The sequence below is a fragment of the Mercenaria mercenaria genome, chromosome 4 (assembly GCF_021730395.1).
Source record: "Mercenaria mercenaria strain notata chromosome 4, MADL_Memer_1, whole genome shotgun sequence".
NCBI classification, from domain to species: domain Eukaryota; kingdom Metazoa; phylum Mollusca; class Bivalvia; order Venerida; family Veneridae; genus Mercenaria; species Mercenaria mercenaria.
The window spans coordinates 73101270-73118790 of record NC_069364.1 but is presented as its reverse complement, the minus strand read 5'-3'; the positions used below and the strand labels follow the sequence as shown (position 1 = coordinate 73118790).

The following is a 17521-nucleotide window of genomic DNA, read 5'->3' as shown; positions in this document are numbered from 1 at the left end:
AATAGAATGACCATTTGCAGATATAGATATTATTGTATATTTGTATTTACTAATGTTTGTAAATGGATGAGACTATAATAAACAATATATATATGTTATAGCAACTGATTAGAGGGTAATTAGCACAGCAGGGACCCCAACTAGACCATGAAGATGTGTGCAGTGGAGTTGAAAGAAATTAATTTTTCTTCAGTCAATGTGGAATGATAATAATAATAATTATTATTTTGATATTATGTAGATGATAATAACTATTGCTTTAATGTTATGATAATAATAATAATAGAAATAATCATCTTCATAATTATTATTATTATTATCATTATTATTATTATTCTCATTATTATTATTATTATTATTATCATTGGTATATTATTATTCTTATTATTATTATTACCAGTCGTATTTTAGGCCAGCGAGTGTATCTTACCTCACAAAAACTTGTTTAAATAAATATTAATTAAGATTCTTCAAAAAATGGTTGACATATTTAATCTCTGACATTTTTTTCAGATGACACACTGTACATCCAAAATCTGGCAACAATGAGTTGGATGGCATCCAATGACACCCCTGACTTGATCAGATAATACTTAATACTTTGAGCTTTTATGTCACTGTATTAAGGGGGACCAGAAACCATGGATATACATTATTAAACATAATTGATACTTATGTATATAATTATATGTATTTCGGTGAATTGAAATTTCTCTACAATACACGCAGCCACAGGAAAACACTGCAGCAATTACAAGGCAGAGACTGAAGCACTCATAAAGGCCGTCTCAATGATTGAAGACTTGGCAGAAGAAAGCTCCTCAGTCGTCTTTCTTACAGATGCACTGTCTGTCATAGAAGCTTTGATCAACAATAAAGCTCCGCAGCTAGCCAGGAGAATGCAGAGCCTGAGTATAACCTGCAAAGTAGCACTTCAGTGGATTCCATCCCATTGTAGACTTGCAGGCAATGAAGAGGCAGACAAACTGGCTAAGCTAGGAGCTCAGTCAGAACAACCAACAGAACCTGTGAGTTACAAGGGGAAAGTCACCATCATCAAGGCACTAATGAGACAATACATTATCAAGTGAAACAAACTTGTGCAAACTTGTTTCCGATGTTAGCATTGTAATAATTTGTACAACATTTGTCAACAAGGATCAGCTCTTTTTACAGACTTAATAGTAATTTTATTTTTGTTGTTGATAACTGATTTGTCTATATTGAAATGGCTATTTCATTGGTCACCATATTATGAAATTGCAAACTTTTGAAGCTAAACGATGTATTTATGGGCTTGTTAATTATTACCATCTGAATTCCATTAAATTAGCCCCATATTATACTTTGCAGTGTTTTGCATTTTTCTTAGCAACATGCTAATTAAGTTTTCAGTGATATTGATAGTGTAGCAATGAAAAAAAAAATCATTTTGCTTTAAAATTTAAAACGCATTTTTGGGTCGGCTAGATAACGCTTTGACATATGATTTATGGTACTATGAGTTATGTGTATAAAAGTTGTCAATGTGCATAGCTTCTGCAAACTTGAACCTAGAATTCTTAACAATATAGCAGTTGTTTCTTTACACTACAAGAAGTGATCTTGTTAGCAATCAGAACATTTATTTAATATAAAATATTGCATATGTATTGTTTCCTTCAGAACAGACACATTTACTCAATTTTAATTGATGATCTTTTATGGATTTATGCACTTCAGGAAGGTCTTTTTCCATCAATTTATACTCTTTGTTTGTGCTGATGTAGAATCACATAGTATAGGAATTGAAAGTACTTTTTCCCCGGACATTTCCATGAAAATCTGTGAAAATGTTAGACTTAACTTTTAACTTAGATATACAGGTGAACACACTAAATCAGTGTTCTTTATTCATATAAAATCCATCATTCATACGGTGTTTCGACATTTTCTAGCATTCAGAATTTTCAAGACTTATATTCATAAAGAATAGACGCTACTTTAAAAACAAAAAAGAAAGGGGGTTAAACTTTATTATAAACTACAGTTCGTTAAATACAACCCCTGAATTTACTACTTCCTTTTCAATTTCATTTCGTGACATTAATTTACGCGCATTTATTAGCATCGATAGAAAATGCGTTTTAGATGCAAAGTGATACTACTGAAACCCGGTAGGTAAGTAGCCGTTGCTGCGAGAAATCATAGAAAGGAAAAGATTATGACTTTTATATTTGGATACTTGTGACTAGAGCGAGGACTTACATTTATTGGTGTGTCGCCTATAAGAGAAACATTTTGTTTGATTTTTCCATGAATTTGCATTCATTCTCAAGGTACACCTATTTCACAATGATTCTGCTTTGTTTTGGTGCAAAATATTGAGAAAATGTAGAGAAATGACAATTCATTACAGGTCACCCCCATCCCCAAAAATATGCAAAATTTAGCCCTGTGCAAGCAATATTTCAATTAATTTTACCTTATTCGTGGAATTTACATTTAACATCCATTTAATCGTTACGATGTTTGTCATTTTCATTCAGAAACATGCTAATTTCAATATTATTTAGACAACTGAAGTGCTAAAATGCGAGAAAAGACATTTACTAGGTCCTAAAACGAACCAAAATAGTGCCACCTGGTCGAAAATTCGATCTAAATTCCAAAAACACAAGAAATTTAAGCATTTTCAGCCATTTGTTATCGTTTTACATCATAAAGAATAGATTAATGGCATTTCCATTCATTTTCAAGGGGTTTCAGAAAATAACATGTATTGCCCCTTATAGGCTGAAACATATAGCTGTTCTTTATTTCATTAAAATCACTCATCTCAATAACGGTGTTTCACATTTTCTAGCATTCGATTTTCAAGACTTATATTCATATAAGAACTTACGTCATCCTACTTAGAAAAACAAAAGTAAAGTGTGGGTGTTAAATTTTATATAAGATACTACAGTTCGTTATATCAACCGTGAATTTACTACTTTTCGCTTCTTTCAATTTCTCTTTCGTGACATTTAATTCTTACAGATACAGAAAAGTACAAGAATCTTTATTTTGAGTCGGATGTTTTAACATATAACATTAGCAGTAATAAGCTATTTGCGACTATTATCAAAGACGCCATTTTCATCTGGCATGCGATTAAAAACATGCCGATTTCATTAGAATTGCAAAGTGATACATACTAAACGGTAGGGTAAAGTAAGCAGTTGCTGCCGAGTAATTGCACTAGGAAAGGAAAAAAGATTGTACTATTTATTTTGGACTCTTGTGACTAACCCTAGCAGCTTATTCTTTATTGGTAGTGATGAGCCTACATAACAGATATAACCAATATTTAGTGGTCAATAACCTTGACTACTTACCGGATACCGAGTATCGTGATCTGTTGAAAAATTTTGCAGACTGGTTGAGATTATTTGTTCAAAAGTAAATTAAAATAAAACAAATTAGTAATACCCCGTCTTGCGCAATACAAGGTGCGCGTGATACTTGGAAGCCGATAGCGCCTATGGAGACACGAATGTCAAAGATTACAATTTTAATATTTTAAAGTTCTGGATTAAATTGACCCATACCAGATATAGACTTAGGAGAAACGTTAAATATTTGATGAAACTTGCCTATATTTTACTGTTGACAAATGTTTTTACATATTCCGTTGGAATGATCAGAAGGGTTCAAAGTTGACAGTTTATTTACTTTAGTTCATTTTGTTAAAACATGTAAAATGATCGACATTAACTGTATGCAGTGACAAGGCTTAACTGACAAGATTCTTTCAACAGGTATGTTCATTTGGTTGTATTAAAACTCTGCGAAATTTGCAAGTTTATCAGTATTGATGTAAATTTTATTTCAGCCGCACTTAAACCATTTTACAAGAAAAGTTTGGGAATGGGATTATTTTCATGACAGTCCTTAAACTTTTTTTATATTACTGCTTATTATACGACATTTATATAGTGCCCTTTTCACGATTAACACGATCAAAGCCTCTTCACATAATGGAAAGGCAGCCCAAAGAGCTATATTTATAAATAAATAGATCGGCAACTTGAAAGGCATATAGAGCAAATCATGCCAACATCACATGGGAACTGGGAGCACTTTTAGAATCTGTCCGTAGGTAAAATCTGCATAATTTGCAATATCCAGTACCTGTATGGTTTAAATAAAGGTAAGGCTTTTTTAGTTTGTATAATTCATAATTGGGGGGCTGCTGCCCCCCACCCCCCCCGCATTTTCTAAACCTGGCGAGGAAAATATATGCTACCACATCGATAAATAAAAGAATGCCCAAATAACGAGAATAGCTACGGACAGATTCTAAAGTCTAGCCGGGAACTGAATGAGATCTTGTTTTACCAATGTATGAAACAGACAGCAAAAGGATAAAAATTTGTGTTGTGGGAAACTTTCTCTCAGATGATGTTGTTTGTTTATATGTAGTAGGGTAGAGTATAAAGGTGCACTTATACTTCCTTGCTGTTGAGCTAGCTTTTATAGCGACGCGGTAGAGTGTCCACCTTAGGTGTGAGAGGTCCTGGGTTCGAGGACGAATTCTAAAATGGAGGGGGTGTATGTAGTAGGGTAGAGCAGGCTTCGACCTTCGCGGTGGACCGTTGGACCGACGCAACCAAAATATCAACAGGTCCACTAACTGTCAAAAGTTGGGTAGACCGACGGTCAACCAATTTTCAGTCACGGTCTGCAAATAAAATAAAACCCTTAAAAGTAAACAAATAGGGGGGGAAAATCGTACCCATATCGGCGAATTCACAAAATGAAAGTTGAATTTGCCTTAAGTACGGCATTCTACCGTTATAAGCATTGGCGAGTTAAAGTCAGGAGAGCACGAATGGACTACTCCACCGATCAGGCGAGTGGTTTTTACGTGGTATTTACCAAACTGAGAAATTACATCAGGCAAAATTACCTGGATTGACTGGAATTTACCCGCAAATCGTAAAAATATCAAAACGTCATGCTGGTAATTTTCCATTCCACAAGCACGTGCGCCCTATCGTAATGTCTAATTTACATCGCGGTTACTTTTGACACAAAAAACGCGCGTAGTGCATTCATTTTTTAATATAATCGCTTTAAATTTTCAACACTGCTTGAGAACTAATACAGTTTGAATTCTATAACAATTTTAATAAGATATCGACAGGAAATAGGCAAAATTCTTTAAAAACGATCAAATTTTCATATAATGTTCTGTAAAATTTCAAACAGCGCAATCTTGATTATTTATTTCTTTCTTAAAAGTAAATAAACGGTACATACTATGGTAAAATTCAGACTTTTGACCAGAAAGTTCAAAAAACACAATTAAAAAATCTTAAATAATGAAAAAGCGGCAGCAATTTAAATACATGGAGTAAAACGATTTTTGGCAAACAGATTTCTGTTAGTGCGGCAGAATAGGTTACGTGACCTAATGAACGTAAATAGAAATGTGGTTTTAAAATAAAGCAGTATGATGTCGTTGTAATAAGTTTTAAATGATTCTTTGTACATGTATTTTTTGACACAACACTTTGTTAGATATTCTTCTCAAACAATAATGTAAATTTCTTGAGGGCAAATACTGAAATAGGTCACAGAGGTAGGACATCCACTATCATCGTTCATGGTTTGACACATTTACATGTCAGTTTATTCGGGATATTGCACATTCGCTTTTAAAAAAATTAAAGAAAAAACTTTCTTACTGATTTCTTCTCAACAATTAAAGGAATCGAGAAAGTACGATCAGACAGTGATGTGTCACATGGCGTGAAAACATGACGTAATGCCATGACAATCTCGGGGAAACTATACCGCTTTGATCTCCGCTTCAGATGCCACAATAACCGACACACTTCTTTTAGCTGTTTGAGAGGGTGTTAATTGAAGATGAAAACAAGGCCAATTACTTAGTTTATCATCCGAATAATTACCGATAATTAATTGTTGATGTTTTCTTTTTTCACTTTCAACACGGGTCGGGGGATGATGATTATTGTGTCCATATTTTGGGACACTTTCCAAAATAATTATTTTTCGGGATAACAGATTGCTACAGTCTTCCATTTTTAATTATTTTAGAAATAAGTCCTGTTGCTTTGAGTCATATGAAGTTATGACATCTACAACATCAAAATTTATGTGATAGAGTTGGAGATCCACTAAAGTCTGAGCAGGTCTACTAGATTTTAGCAGTTGGTGGACCTGCTGGCAACTGCTGAAAAAAGTTAAGGTCGAGGCCTGTAGAGTATAAAGGTGCACTTATACTTCCTTGCTGTTGAGCTAGCTTTTGTAGCGACGCGGTAGAGTGCCCGCCTTAGGTGTGAGAGGTCCCGGGTTCGGGGAAGGAATGAATTTATGATTGGAAGTCTGAGAAATTGACAGTTGTCGTTCGAAAATTGGACCTGATTCAGTTTATTACGTGCCAACTGTATCACGCCAGTGAAATATTTTAATAAGCGTCTGTTGATATGATCACGAGTGATCAAGTCAGCAAACACTTCAATAAAATAACGCGCTGGCAAGAGCTAACGCGAGATTATCTCCTGTTGCCATTCTGTGTATTTTATACTTCTTTGGGCAGCCACACGGCACCAAATTTCATCATCTGCAAGTATACAGACAATCAGCGATTGACCAGAGGAACAGAGTGAGACAAAGCCCCAAGTAAAGAGAGAGAGAAATACTTGTAGATATAGGCCTGTTATTGCAGGCTGCATGATTAAAGAAGTTTTTTAGATTCTGAAGATGGAAGTTATTTAGATTCTGTATGATATATTTTCTGAAAAGATTTTAGCATTATACATTCCTGACATAGTAAATGTTTAGCGCTACCCTCACCTTGTGATATGAGTTGCATCATACAAGGTGCAAGAAGCTTTATCTAACATCTGATACAACATGACGAGTTAATATTTGCTTATGAGCTTTTTTTATGACAGACATAAAAATAGAGATAAATAAAGATAAAGCAGCCGAATTGAAAAACAAAAGCATGAGTTTAAGCATATTTAAAACATATAAGTACATGTAATTTAAATATGAAGCTATTTAATCAAAATCAAACTATTAGTACCTGTGGCAAGGTTGAATAAGTACACAAGAGAAATAAAAAAAAAAGTGGTTTTCATAAGAACATAGAAAGTACTAATAAATTTGAAGAGCAGCCTGTGCATATAAAAGACAGAATAATTACTTTAGTAGACATATTTTACAGCTTAACAGATGTTAGGAATATGTTCCTTATGGAAGTAAAAGGAAAACAAACAAAACACAACACAGATTTCAAAGTAATCAGATTAACTGACTTTTACTAATGAATGTCTAATCTGTTCATCCAGTCTGCTTGTCAAAACAGAAAGGCTTCTCCATAGCAGATAGAAATATCACAAAAGGCACAAGTGTCTGATTATTTAATGTATACAAATAAGCATTAAAACTTAAAGAAATACCATCATGATTATATAAAATTGCATATTATTAAACAGTAATGGTACCAGTCTTACAATACTGACAGGTCGAGCTATATATACAAAAAGGAGTGAACAAACACTTAGTGCTTAGTATAGATGTAAGCTCAACAGGTATGATACGTAAGCGCTAAGTTTATGATTCAGATGAAACTACCAGTAATGTAACTACAGTTGAAAGAAGCACAGTAGAGCAAAGACTGTCACTTTTTCATGAAAATTAATGCATGTGCTGCAGCACATGATCAGGAGATGTCCCTTTGCACAAGTTGTAGATGTAACTTATTTCCTTTTTGGTCTGATCTTTTTTATTAGGACATAAACAGTGTGATAGATGTCAGAAATATCCTGATGATGGCGGTACATGTGTGTTATTGTAACTGTTCTGGCATGTGGTTAGATCCATAACAGATTTTTTCATGCGATCTTTTCCTATCAACTGGGGCCAAAGTTTTTAGATATCACCAGTGGCAACTTTAGTTCAAGGACACCATGTTTATTGATTATTACTTCCTTTGAACAGGTTCTTGAATCAGAAAAGGGGAACTGTACAGAGGTATGTTGTGAACCCAATGGATGCCATAAATTGTCCAAAAGTTTATCCCTTAAGTTATGATATAGAGAGATTTTAGTACTTTATTGAATTGTTATGTTACTCAAACTAAAATTATTAATAAAGGAAATTTTCATCGGACGCATTTAAAGAGATCAATATTTCTAGAGGTGTATTTATTCTTTCTTAAGGCCTTATCTTGAAAACAAGAAACACGCATGTGGATAACTGAAAGACTATTTTAACCCTTATCAGTGTATTGATCTCTAACTGTAAAAGAAATCACAAAAACATAACTATGAGTAAACATAGGAATCATAATTGTTTAAGATAACAGTTAAAAATTTTGGCTTCTTAAGACTATCATGTATTTTATCAGCATTGTTTGGATGTTCCTATCTGAAAATTACTTTCAACTACGTGTACTACAATCTTACTTCTGTATAATGTATTTCCAGGAGATAAAAATACATGTTTATGGGTTAGGGCAGTTTCAAGGTGAAGAGAAATTTCAAGATATTTTGATAATTTGCTAATCACCAACACTGCTTCAGCTTCTTATTCTTAAATTGAAGTCTGAAAAAGCCCATTTTGCTTCAGGGTCTTTAATCATAAATACAACTCTGGACACTCGCACTTCTCCAGGTTTCCAGGTTCGGTAATCTTAAATTAAGCACTGGACACCTGTTCTGCCTCAATTCTTTTTGTGCATGCACAACTTAACGTATCAGTGTAAGACTTCAAGACTCATAATAGTGATTGAGCAAAGTTTAATACATTATATGAGCCGTGCCATGAGAAAACCAACATAGTGGCTTTGCGACCAGCATGGATCCAGACCAGCCTGCGCATCCGCGCAGTCTGGTCAGGCTCCATGCTGTTCGCTTTTAAAGCGTATTGGAATTGGAGAAACTGTTAGTGAACAGCATGGATGCTGACCACACTGCGCGGATGCGCAGGCTGGTCTGGATCCATGCTGGTCGCAAAGCCACTATGTTGGTTTTCTCATGGCACGGCTCATATGTGAATATGAAAATGATATGTAAAGACAGGGAAGAAGTTTTGTGCTCAGAACAACACCTTTACTGAGTTTGAATATATATTTGATGTTGATGTTGTAAAATTCACTATGCAATCAGTAGCTGTATCTGTCATTTAGATTCACTTTCTTATTTCTGATCGTCATTCCAGTATGTTTTTGTACAAAACTTTCTCTCTGAATAAATGACTGTTAATGGTCATTATTTTACAGCTTGTTCCTTTTACTTCATTTAAAAGTAATATTTACTATACTGTATACATGTTTGTGTGTTTCAGTTTAATATCTAAACTCTTTCAAAGTGACAATAACATGGTGTCACATTATCATTATTACAACTATATTATATACAGCATTTTCCTCTGAAATTGATACCATATCAGATACTATAAAAAAAAACTTTGCCCTTGTTTCTTGTAGTATTTTAGTATCTTAATATTTCAACCATTTCAAAAGAGGTGAGTGAAATTGATAATCTGTCAGTCAAGTTCTCTAGTTTTGTGTATCATAGTAAATATAAAAAAGTGGATATTTCATGATGGAATTCTCAGTCTGGATATCTTCAAACACTTTAATATTGCAAAGTCAAGGCATTTCATATAAATATTTCACTTAAACCTTTTGCTGAATCAAATTTATGTTATTTTGATTTTTTTTCTTTTAAATTTATATAAATATATATTTCAGTGGAAATAGATATACTCAAAAGTGCAATAGAATATTTGCAGGTGGGTCAGAAAACAAGTTTTACAACATTAAATTAATTTTAAAAGCCTTTCCCAGATTTCGGAAAATGTATTTCATGTCCGTTAAGGTATGCTTAGGTATTTAGGAGTTTTAACCAGAATACTACTACTGTTTGTACATACTTATACAGTCGGGGGAATGTATTTGGTCAGTAGTTAAGAATGTGTTAAAATATCCAAATATTTACTTTTCCTCTTGTCCAGGGACGAATTGGTAGAATTTTTACATTCTTATGTTAAGTTTACAATATTTTTTTAAAAAAAATGCAATAATTATTTTAAATCTCAGTTACAAAAGTTGTTGTTTTTTTCCAACTCAATTTACACATGAGTACCACTGTAATTAATATCTAAAGATCAAAGAGTTCTGTATGAATAGGCGGAATAATTGGTACAAAGCAGTGCACTGGTAATTGATAGCTGTATATACATGGCCTACGTACATATATATCCAGATAATTTAAGGTGACACAATATTGTAGGAATTCTTAACTAGGTTTTTGCTTGTTCAATGTTAATTTACTCCTTCACTGTATATTTTTTTAGTAAAAGAAATAAAAAATAGTTGTGCTGTTTGAATACTTGAGTCTATTGAATTTTTATACGCCCGTCTATGAAAGAGCAGGGCGTATTATGTGAGCACCCTTGGCAGGCGGGCGGGCGGCTGTCGGCATCCAAAAGCATGTCTGCTCTCTAAGTCAAACAGTTTTCATCTGATCTTCACCAAACTTGCTGACAATGTTTGTGGGCATAATATCTTGGCCAAGATCGATAACCAGCCATATTGCCTTAGGCACTCATAGATTATGGCCCTTGAATTACTCGAAAAACTGCGATTTAGCCTTGTCCGCTCCCTTCATCCAAACTTCACCAAACTTGGTGACAATGTTTGTGGGCATAATATCTCGGCCAAGTTTGATAACCAGCCAAATTGCCCCAGGCACTCTTGGATTATGGCCCTTGAATTACTCGAAATCTGCAAAATTAGCCTTGTCCATTCAAACAGTTTTGATCCGTCAATTTCATTCCACATGGAACCTCACAAGTACCTTGATTCCTTCTTACTCTTTTTTTGGGTTAACAAGGCATACAACATCAACATTATTACCTTTATGATATGTAACTGAATACTTAGATGGGCGTATTTTGTTACAGTCTGGCACTCTAGTTGATATATACTTTTGTGACATACTAAGCTTTTTATGCTTCCACATTTATGGGTGGGGGAGCATACAATGTTGCTGCTGTCTGTACATCCGTACATCTCGAAATCTTGTGTGTCCAACTCCTCCTGCACTATTAGCCTGATTTGCTTATGAACAAGCTTGATATGCAGATGACCTTAAAGAAAAGAACTTTTGCTGTGACTATTTTTTACCACAGTTATTGCCCTTTTACAGTTTTGCTATATAGAATGTAGTGAAAAATCTTGTGTGTCCTCCAACTCCTCCCACACTATAAGCCTGATTTGCTTCAGACTTTCACAGATGAACAAGCTTGATATGCAGATGACCGTAAAAGAAGGAACTTTTGCTGTAACTGCAGTTATGGCCCTTTGGTAGTTCTGCTATATAGAATATAGAGAAAAATATTTTGTGTCCAACTCCTCAAACACTATTGAAAGAATATGCTTGAAAGTTTCACAGATGAAGGACCTTGCTGTGAAGATGACCATAAATAATGGACTTTTTTGTGTCTATATTTTCTTTGTTATTTAAGAAATAATTTATATATATAGCAAAAGTGTTTTAACACTATTTATGCACGATGGGCGGTTATACGTCGGGCGTAATAATTTCACGAGGGCGCAGCCCAAGTGAAATTATTTGTATGACGTATTACCGCCCGAGTGTATAAATAGTGTTAAGACACTCCTTTGCTATGAATTATTTCGATTCTAATATGCCCTGAATCTAAAACAGTAGATAAGATATAGAAGCGCTCTTTCTTGGTCGCAACAAAAACATTGACGTCAATGCACGTTAGCGTGACGTCATTCTAGCGTAAGGTGCTTTAGGCCACTTCTTTTTAATAAATTGGTTTACAAAACCAGCGAGTGTAATTTTCCGAAAAGTAGAAAAAAAATAAAATTGCAATTTCACTTTTTTTTTAAAACATATTTTCCCGACCGAACCGAATGTGGGACAAAACGAAAAAAAAACGAATGTTTATAAGTACGAATCGACATTTTTGACTGAATGCACTATCTTGGACACATTATGCATACAACGATAAAAGCCGAGGTATTGTAGACTGGTTTTCATATCGGTAACATGATTCATAAATTTCGATTAAAAACACGTAAAGCAGTCATCCATCATGGCAGCCCCCACGATTAGTGCGTGTTTTTTTTGTTTTTGGGGTGCATCGTCTATTAAATCTGGACAAAACAAGTTTTTTTTTTTGCGTGCCGACATTAGCGAACAAATAGGTACGGCTATCAGTCGGGTGATTCCTGACAACCTAATCGTTCGGGGAATCACAGCTAGCATGACGAATAGTTGTGACACTGACAAGACTGCGTTAGACAGCAGCACGCCAGTTGCGGTGATGCAGGGATTTGGATACAAATATTTGTTCATCGAAATTCTCACCAATAAGCAACAAGGTACTACACCATTAAAAATGTTTTCATTGAAACCAACCAGGTACTGTATTGTTAGTTCGCAAATCCCACATCGTGTGATACGTTATGTTGTTCATATATTCGTTAACACATAAGAAGTTTTGAAGCATCACCTTTTGTCATGGCAGTGTGTTTGTTCACTGGAGTCATGTACATTTTTTTCATGGATTTCATGTAAATCCAAGAGCTTATCTGAAGTTAAATATTAATGTTGTGCAGGTATTTTTAAATGTTATACCATCTTGGACATTCAATGATATTAAAATGTTGGTATGTTTGAATTTTTATAATAACAGGAATGACAAGTAAATGGAAAGGATATTTAATGTTTTATTTATTCCTCTGATTTAAGTCAATTAATACGGAAAATATTGGTTTTCACAAGCATGGTGGGCAAAAGTCTTTTTTTTTTTTCTTTTTTTTCGACCTACCAGTGGACATTTTTCTAAAAAAATCTTGTAAACCAAAAAATAAAAAGGTAGTGGCCTTAACAGAGAAAAGCATATTAGAATAATTTCATAGAATAGGCTATAATGAAAAAGTTTGATGTGTTAAACTCCTCATACACTTTTTGAAGGAATGGATTCAAAGTTACACAGATGCACAACCTTATCTGAATACAATTTGCTTCAAACCTATGATGTGAAGATGTTCCGTACTTATAACTGTTTAGAGGATAGCGCAGCACGTGGGGCATCCCAGTTCTATGGACATAATTCTAGTTTTCTGCTTTCTTAATGTTGCAAGTTGCTTGTATATATATCTGTTCAGCATTAGGCATTAGTTTCTGATAGGAATATTATGGAACAATCGAATCCTTCGAAAAGTTTATTGTGATGTCATTGTCTAAGTGAGTAAACTGTCACCTGTTTTATTTTATAGAGACTGTATACTATTATATTCCAATTGTGGAAGTCTATATCTAAAACTTCAGTTTATTCATTTGTTGACACTAGTTGCATTGTTCGTATTCAGAAACTAGGAGATAGACTCTCTTAACTTAACTCCCACAGTACTATGCACCAACCTCATACTAACCCTTATCGTGCTGGACACAGTTGGTTCTGCTTTTGCGACCAGTGTAGATCATGATCAGCCTGCACATTTGTGCAGTTTGATCATGTTCGCCATTCAGTCAGTATCTTTTTGGTATTTTTGGTATGCACCCCTTTTAACAGTTAATGGTACTGTCCAGATTGAAAGATGGACAAGTTCATTACAGTAATTCAGCAAGGTAAGGGCAAAGCTACAGCTGTTTTATGGTTAACCACCATTGATTGTTTCAGTCTTTAGAGATATTCAAGTTTTAAACTCGTACAGATGTTTAATCTATTTACCCTGTTTAAAGTATTTATTTTCCTAAATGAAAATCAATTCAGTACATAGAGATAAATATTGTTTATTTTGTGAATGATTAATGACTTAAATGATCATTTCTTAATTAAATAGAAAGAACGTCATTTTAAATGAATGAAATGAGAAAGAGAACGGAGAGTAGTATTTACCTAAGCAGTCAATATTTTCTTTTATATTTATTTTGTGAACAATTACATTCAGTTTTTAATACACTTAACCCATTTCTTTCAGGTTTTTAGCTCGACTTTTTATAACTTTTAAAAAACATGTAGTAGAGCTTCTGTAATCACCTTTTCTTTGGCATGTGCATCTGTGTCACAAAAGATCAGGTTAAAGTTTTGCATGTAAGCAGATTTCTCAGAAACTACAAGGATCTCCCAGGAGAAGTTACGTAGCTCTACTAAGCCTTCATTTTGTCGAAATTTTGCCCCTTTTCAACTTAGAATTTCAGGTTAATGTTTTGCATGTAAGCAGGTTTCTCAAAAACTACTAGGTTAAATGCTTTCAAACTTCACACATATCTTTGGTATCATGAAATGACCTTACGGGGAAAGTTCATAACTCTAGTTTTTATTTTGTCAAAATCATGCTTCTTTTCAACATAGAAACTTTGTGACAGTTTTGCATGTAAGCATTTTTCTGACCAAATGTTTTCAGATTCTCCACACATCTTTGGCATCCTGGGATGACCTCATGTGGCAAGTGTCATAACTCTTGCTTACATTTTAGCAAAATTAGGCCCCTTTTTCAACTTAGATATTGTTGCTAAAGCTTTTGTAGCCTTCATTTTGTCGAAATTTTGCTCCTTTTAAACTTAGAATTTCAGGTTAATGTTTTGTGTATAAGCGGGTTTCTTACTATAAGATAATTAGACAGCTCTTGTTTGTTGTTTTCTTTGCCATTATTGACAAGTTTCTATGTAAAATTAAACCCAGAGTTGAATAATTATTTTCTTTTAATAAAACATAACACCAACTCTCAGACTTGCTGCAAAAACATTTAATCCTGCAAATGGCACCGTACATACAGCACTGGCCAGTACCAAGATGCACTCAGTATGTGAGTTTCTGCATGTTTAATAAACTAGAAGGAATGGTATAACATCATTAATGCAGATAACATAGAATAAAGCATGGACTCTATTAAAATGTTTGATACATGAAATAAGTTCAAATAATGTCTTTAAATAAGCTTGAAATGTTCAGATCTCATGGGCAGATATCTCAGAATTAAGAAGCAAAGGGATCTGTACATTTCATTTCGCCATGTTATACACCATATGATTACTTATGACTGAGAGATGTTTCATTAAAATTTACATTGTAGAAAAATTTCTACCTGTAAAAATGTTTTCAAAATTGTGATTTTCCCATAGACTTCCATTGTGAAAACTTGTGTGAGGTTCAGATTTTTCAAATCAGTCTAGCAAAAAATTAAGCATACAACGGCAAAATTTTCTTAGTAATATATATAACAAAGTTTTATAAATGCATGGTTTAATCAAATTCTACATTGTAGAAAAAAATTTGGTCTGAATGGGGTAAAATACAAAAAAGTACTTTATTGTAACCATCACAATTCATTGACTCGTGTTTGGTTGTTACCTTTGTTCAGTTTTCATTGCTGAAAATTTGTCAATATTTGGCTGAAATAAAAAAAAAAAAAAACCCCAACAAAGTCTGGATTTAGAAAAGTTAAGCATTTTTAAGTAAATTTTTAAGATTAAAAGCTGCAATTTCAGTGCTTGTAATTTCCATTGATTCTGAACAATGAGGTAAATGCTCCAAGTGCCAAACCTTAGGAAGAATGGGGAGAGAAATTCTGTCAAGTGTCTCATTAACTGGCTGTTTATTTGGACTGAAGGTTTGAAATGTTGATTTGATATTGATACAGATATCGGTGGAAACCTGTGCAAGTATCTACTTATGATTGGAAGAAAGTGATCAGCGTTATGATCAAATTTTCCAAATATTGACATTTGCCATGTCACTTTAGAGACATAATTGCTCAAGGTTTTATTTATAGGTTCAGGGTACTTGTTTCGTTCGGCAAGGTCATCTGCATATCAGGAAATGAATTTCTTAAGTCGGTAAAGTCTTGGCCCATTTCTTTTTATCTTTTTGATATTTTTCTCTTTGTGAACCTTTGTTTTGAAACCATTAGTTTTTTAGACATTATCATTTTTTTCAAGACTGTGTAACAGAAACTGATACATGTTTTATGCAGTATGCGGGCTGCTATCATAGGGATGGTTAATTTATTTTTCCCATTTGCATACAACAATTATCACAGTGAAAACATGGATGGATAAAGTCTTTACATTATCTTTGCATCTAGTTTTATGTCCCATCTCTGTCTTATTAACACATTGAAGTGTTCACATCAGAAAGACCTGAAGAACCCAATAATGAATTTTAATCAGAAAGGTGCTATCTGCCTTTTTTATATGCAGATAGCACATTTTTGCTTTATGGCCTTGCTGTGTTGTAATTGCGTCAGTCCAAGGTCAAGGTCACAACTTAAGGTTAAAAGTGTGAGCTTTGGGTTTCTTGTTCAGTGGATACATTCTAAACCTCTTTATGAATTCATGAAACCTGGTCTACAGCGTAATTTTTTTAAAATATGGTCTATGTTAAATGCTAGCAAGCCTTTTGCAGCTGGAGGTTTTTGGTTGGACACCAATCATGCTTGTGGGTTGCTAGCCAGTAACTTGTTGAAGCCTTGTCACCTTTACACATTACTTTGGTGTCGTTAGAGACATTTAGTGTCATCCCACTTCTTTCACAGATGCATTTGAAGCAGTTCTCTTGCACTTCTGGTCACTTCAATAACTGGTTATTATTGCATGCAAAATTAAGTTTCATTGAGGCTTTAAGTGTGAAAAGTTTTGGCCTCAAAGTTGAAGCTTAGAAATTAGGTTTATAGGGTCAAAGATTGGCCTTACATTAACAGGGGTTCCTTAGTTCTGAAGTGTTCACCATGTAATCTGTAATTTCCAGCTGATCAGTTACATTGTACTGCCATCCATTTATCTTATTAGGACTTATTAATTGAAGAAATCATGTATCAAAATCCATTTTACGGGGTTCATCCCAAATTTAAGACATGTCAATATTTTTGCTGGTTTCCAAAAGTGTTTGAATTACAACATTACTAAAGTTGGGGTATGTGATCAATGTACACTGCTTAATTCTTGTTGTAATTTTATTACAAATATTGAGTGCTTATTTCTAACCATTGACAAAACACAAAACTTTAATATCTCACTAATCCATCATTGACATCGGATTTATACTTCGGTACTGGTGGTTATGCAATACCTGTTTAAGAACCAAGATTTTCAGTCTTTAATTCTTTTTCAACAGTGTGAAAGAAATAGAAAATCCTGTATGATTTTTATTCTCATACAAGAATAAATATATGGCTGTGCCCGGCATTTCTTCATTTTTAGCTTGACTTAATATGATTATAAGTTTTGCATGTTTGATAAACTGGATGTAAGGGCGTAACATCATTTATCAAGATATCGCAAAGTAAAGCCAGGACACGGCATCCTGAAATGAAAATCATTTTAATAATTACGATAATTGTAACCTGTGAGTGTTACTGAGTTAAAATATAAATGGTTGTAGTTAAAATATCTGTACTGTATCATTGCATCAGATCACGTAGAACACCTTCAAGTAGAACGTTACCCCACAGAAAACGAAGTGTTTATCAATA

General features: G+C 33.9%; 1 protein-coding gene across 2 annotated transcripts in view; it reads left to right on the top strand.

The window, feature by feature from the left end:
• The first annotated feature begins 3468 nt into the window (after window positions 1–3468).
• LOC123552141 (serine/threonine-protein kinase 33-like) overlaps window positions 3469–17521 on the top strand; it is a 56179-nt gene continuing 42126 nt past the window's right edge. For both annotated transcript variants that reach the window (XM_045341558.2, XM_045341561.2), the window contains exon 1: window positions 3469–3782. The gene's annotated coding sequence lies outside the window, so the exon portion shown is untranslated. The remainder of the gene's footprint in view (window positions 3783–17521) is intronic.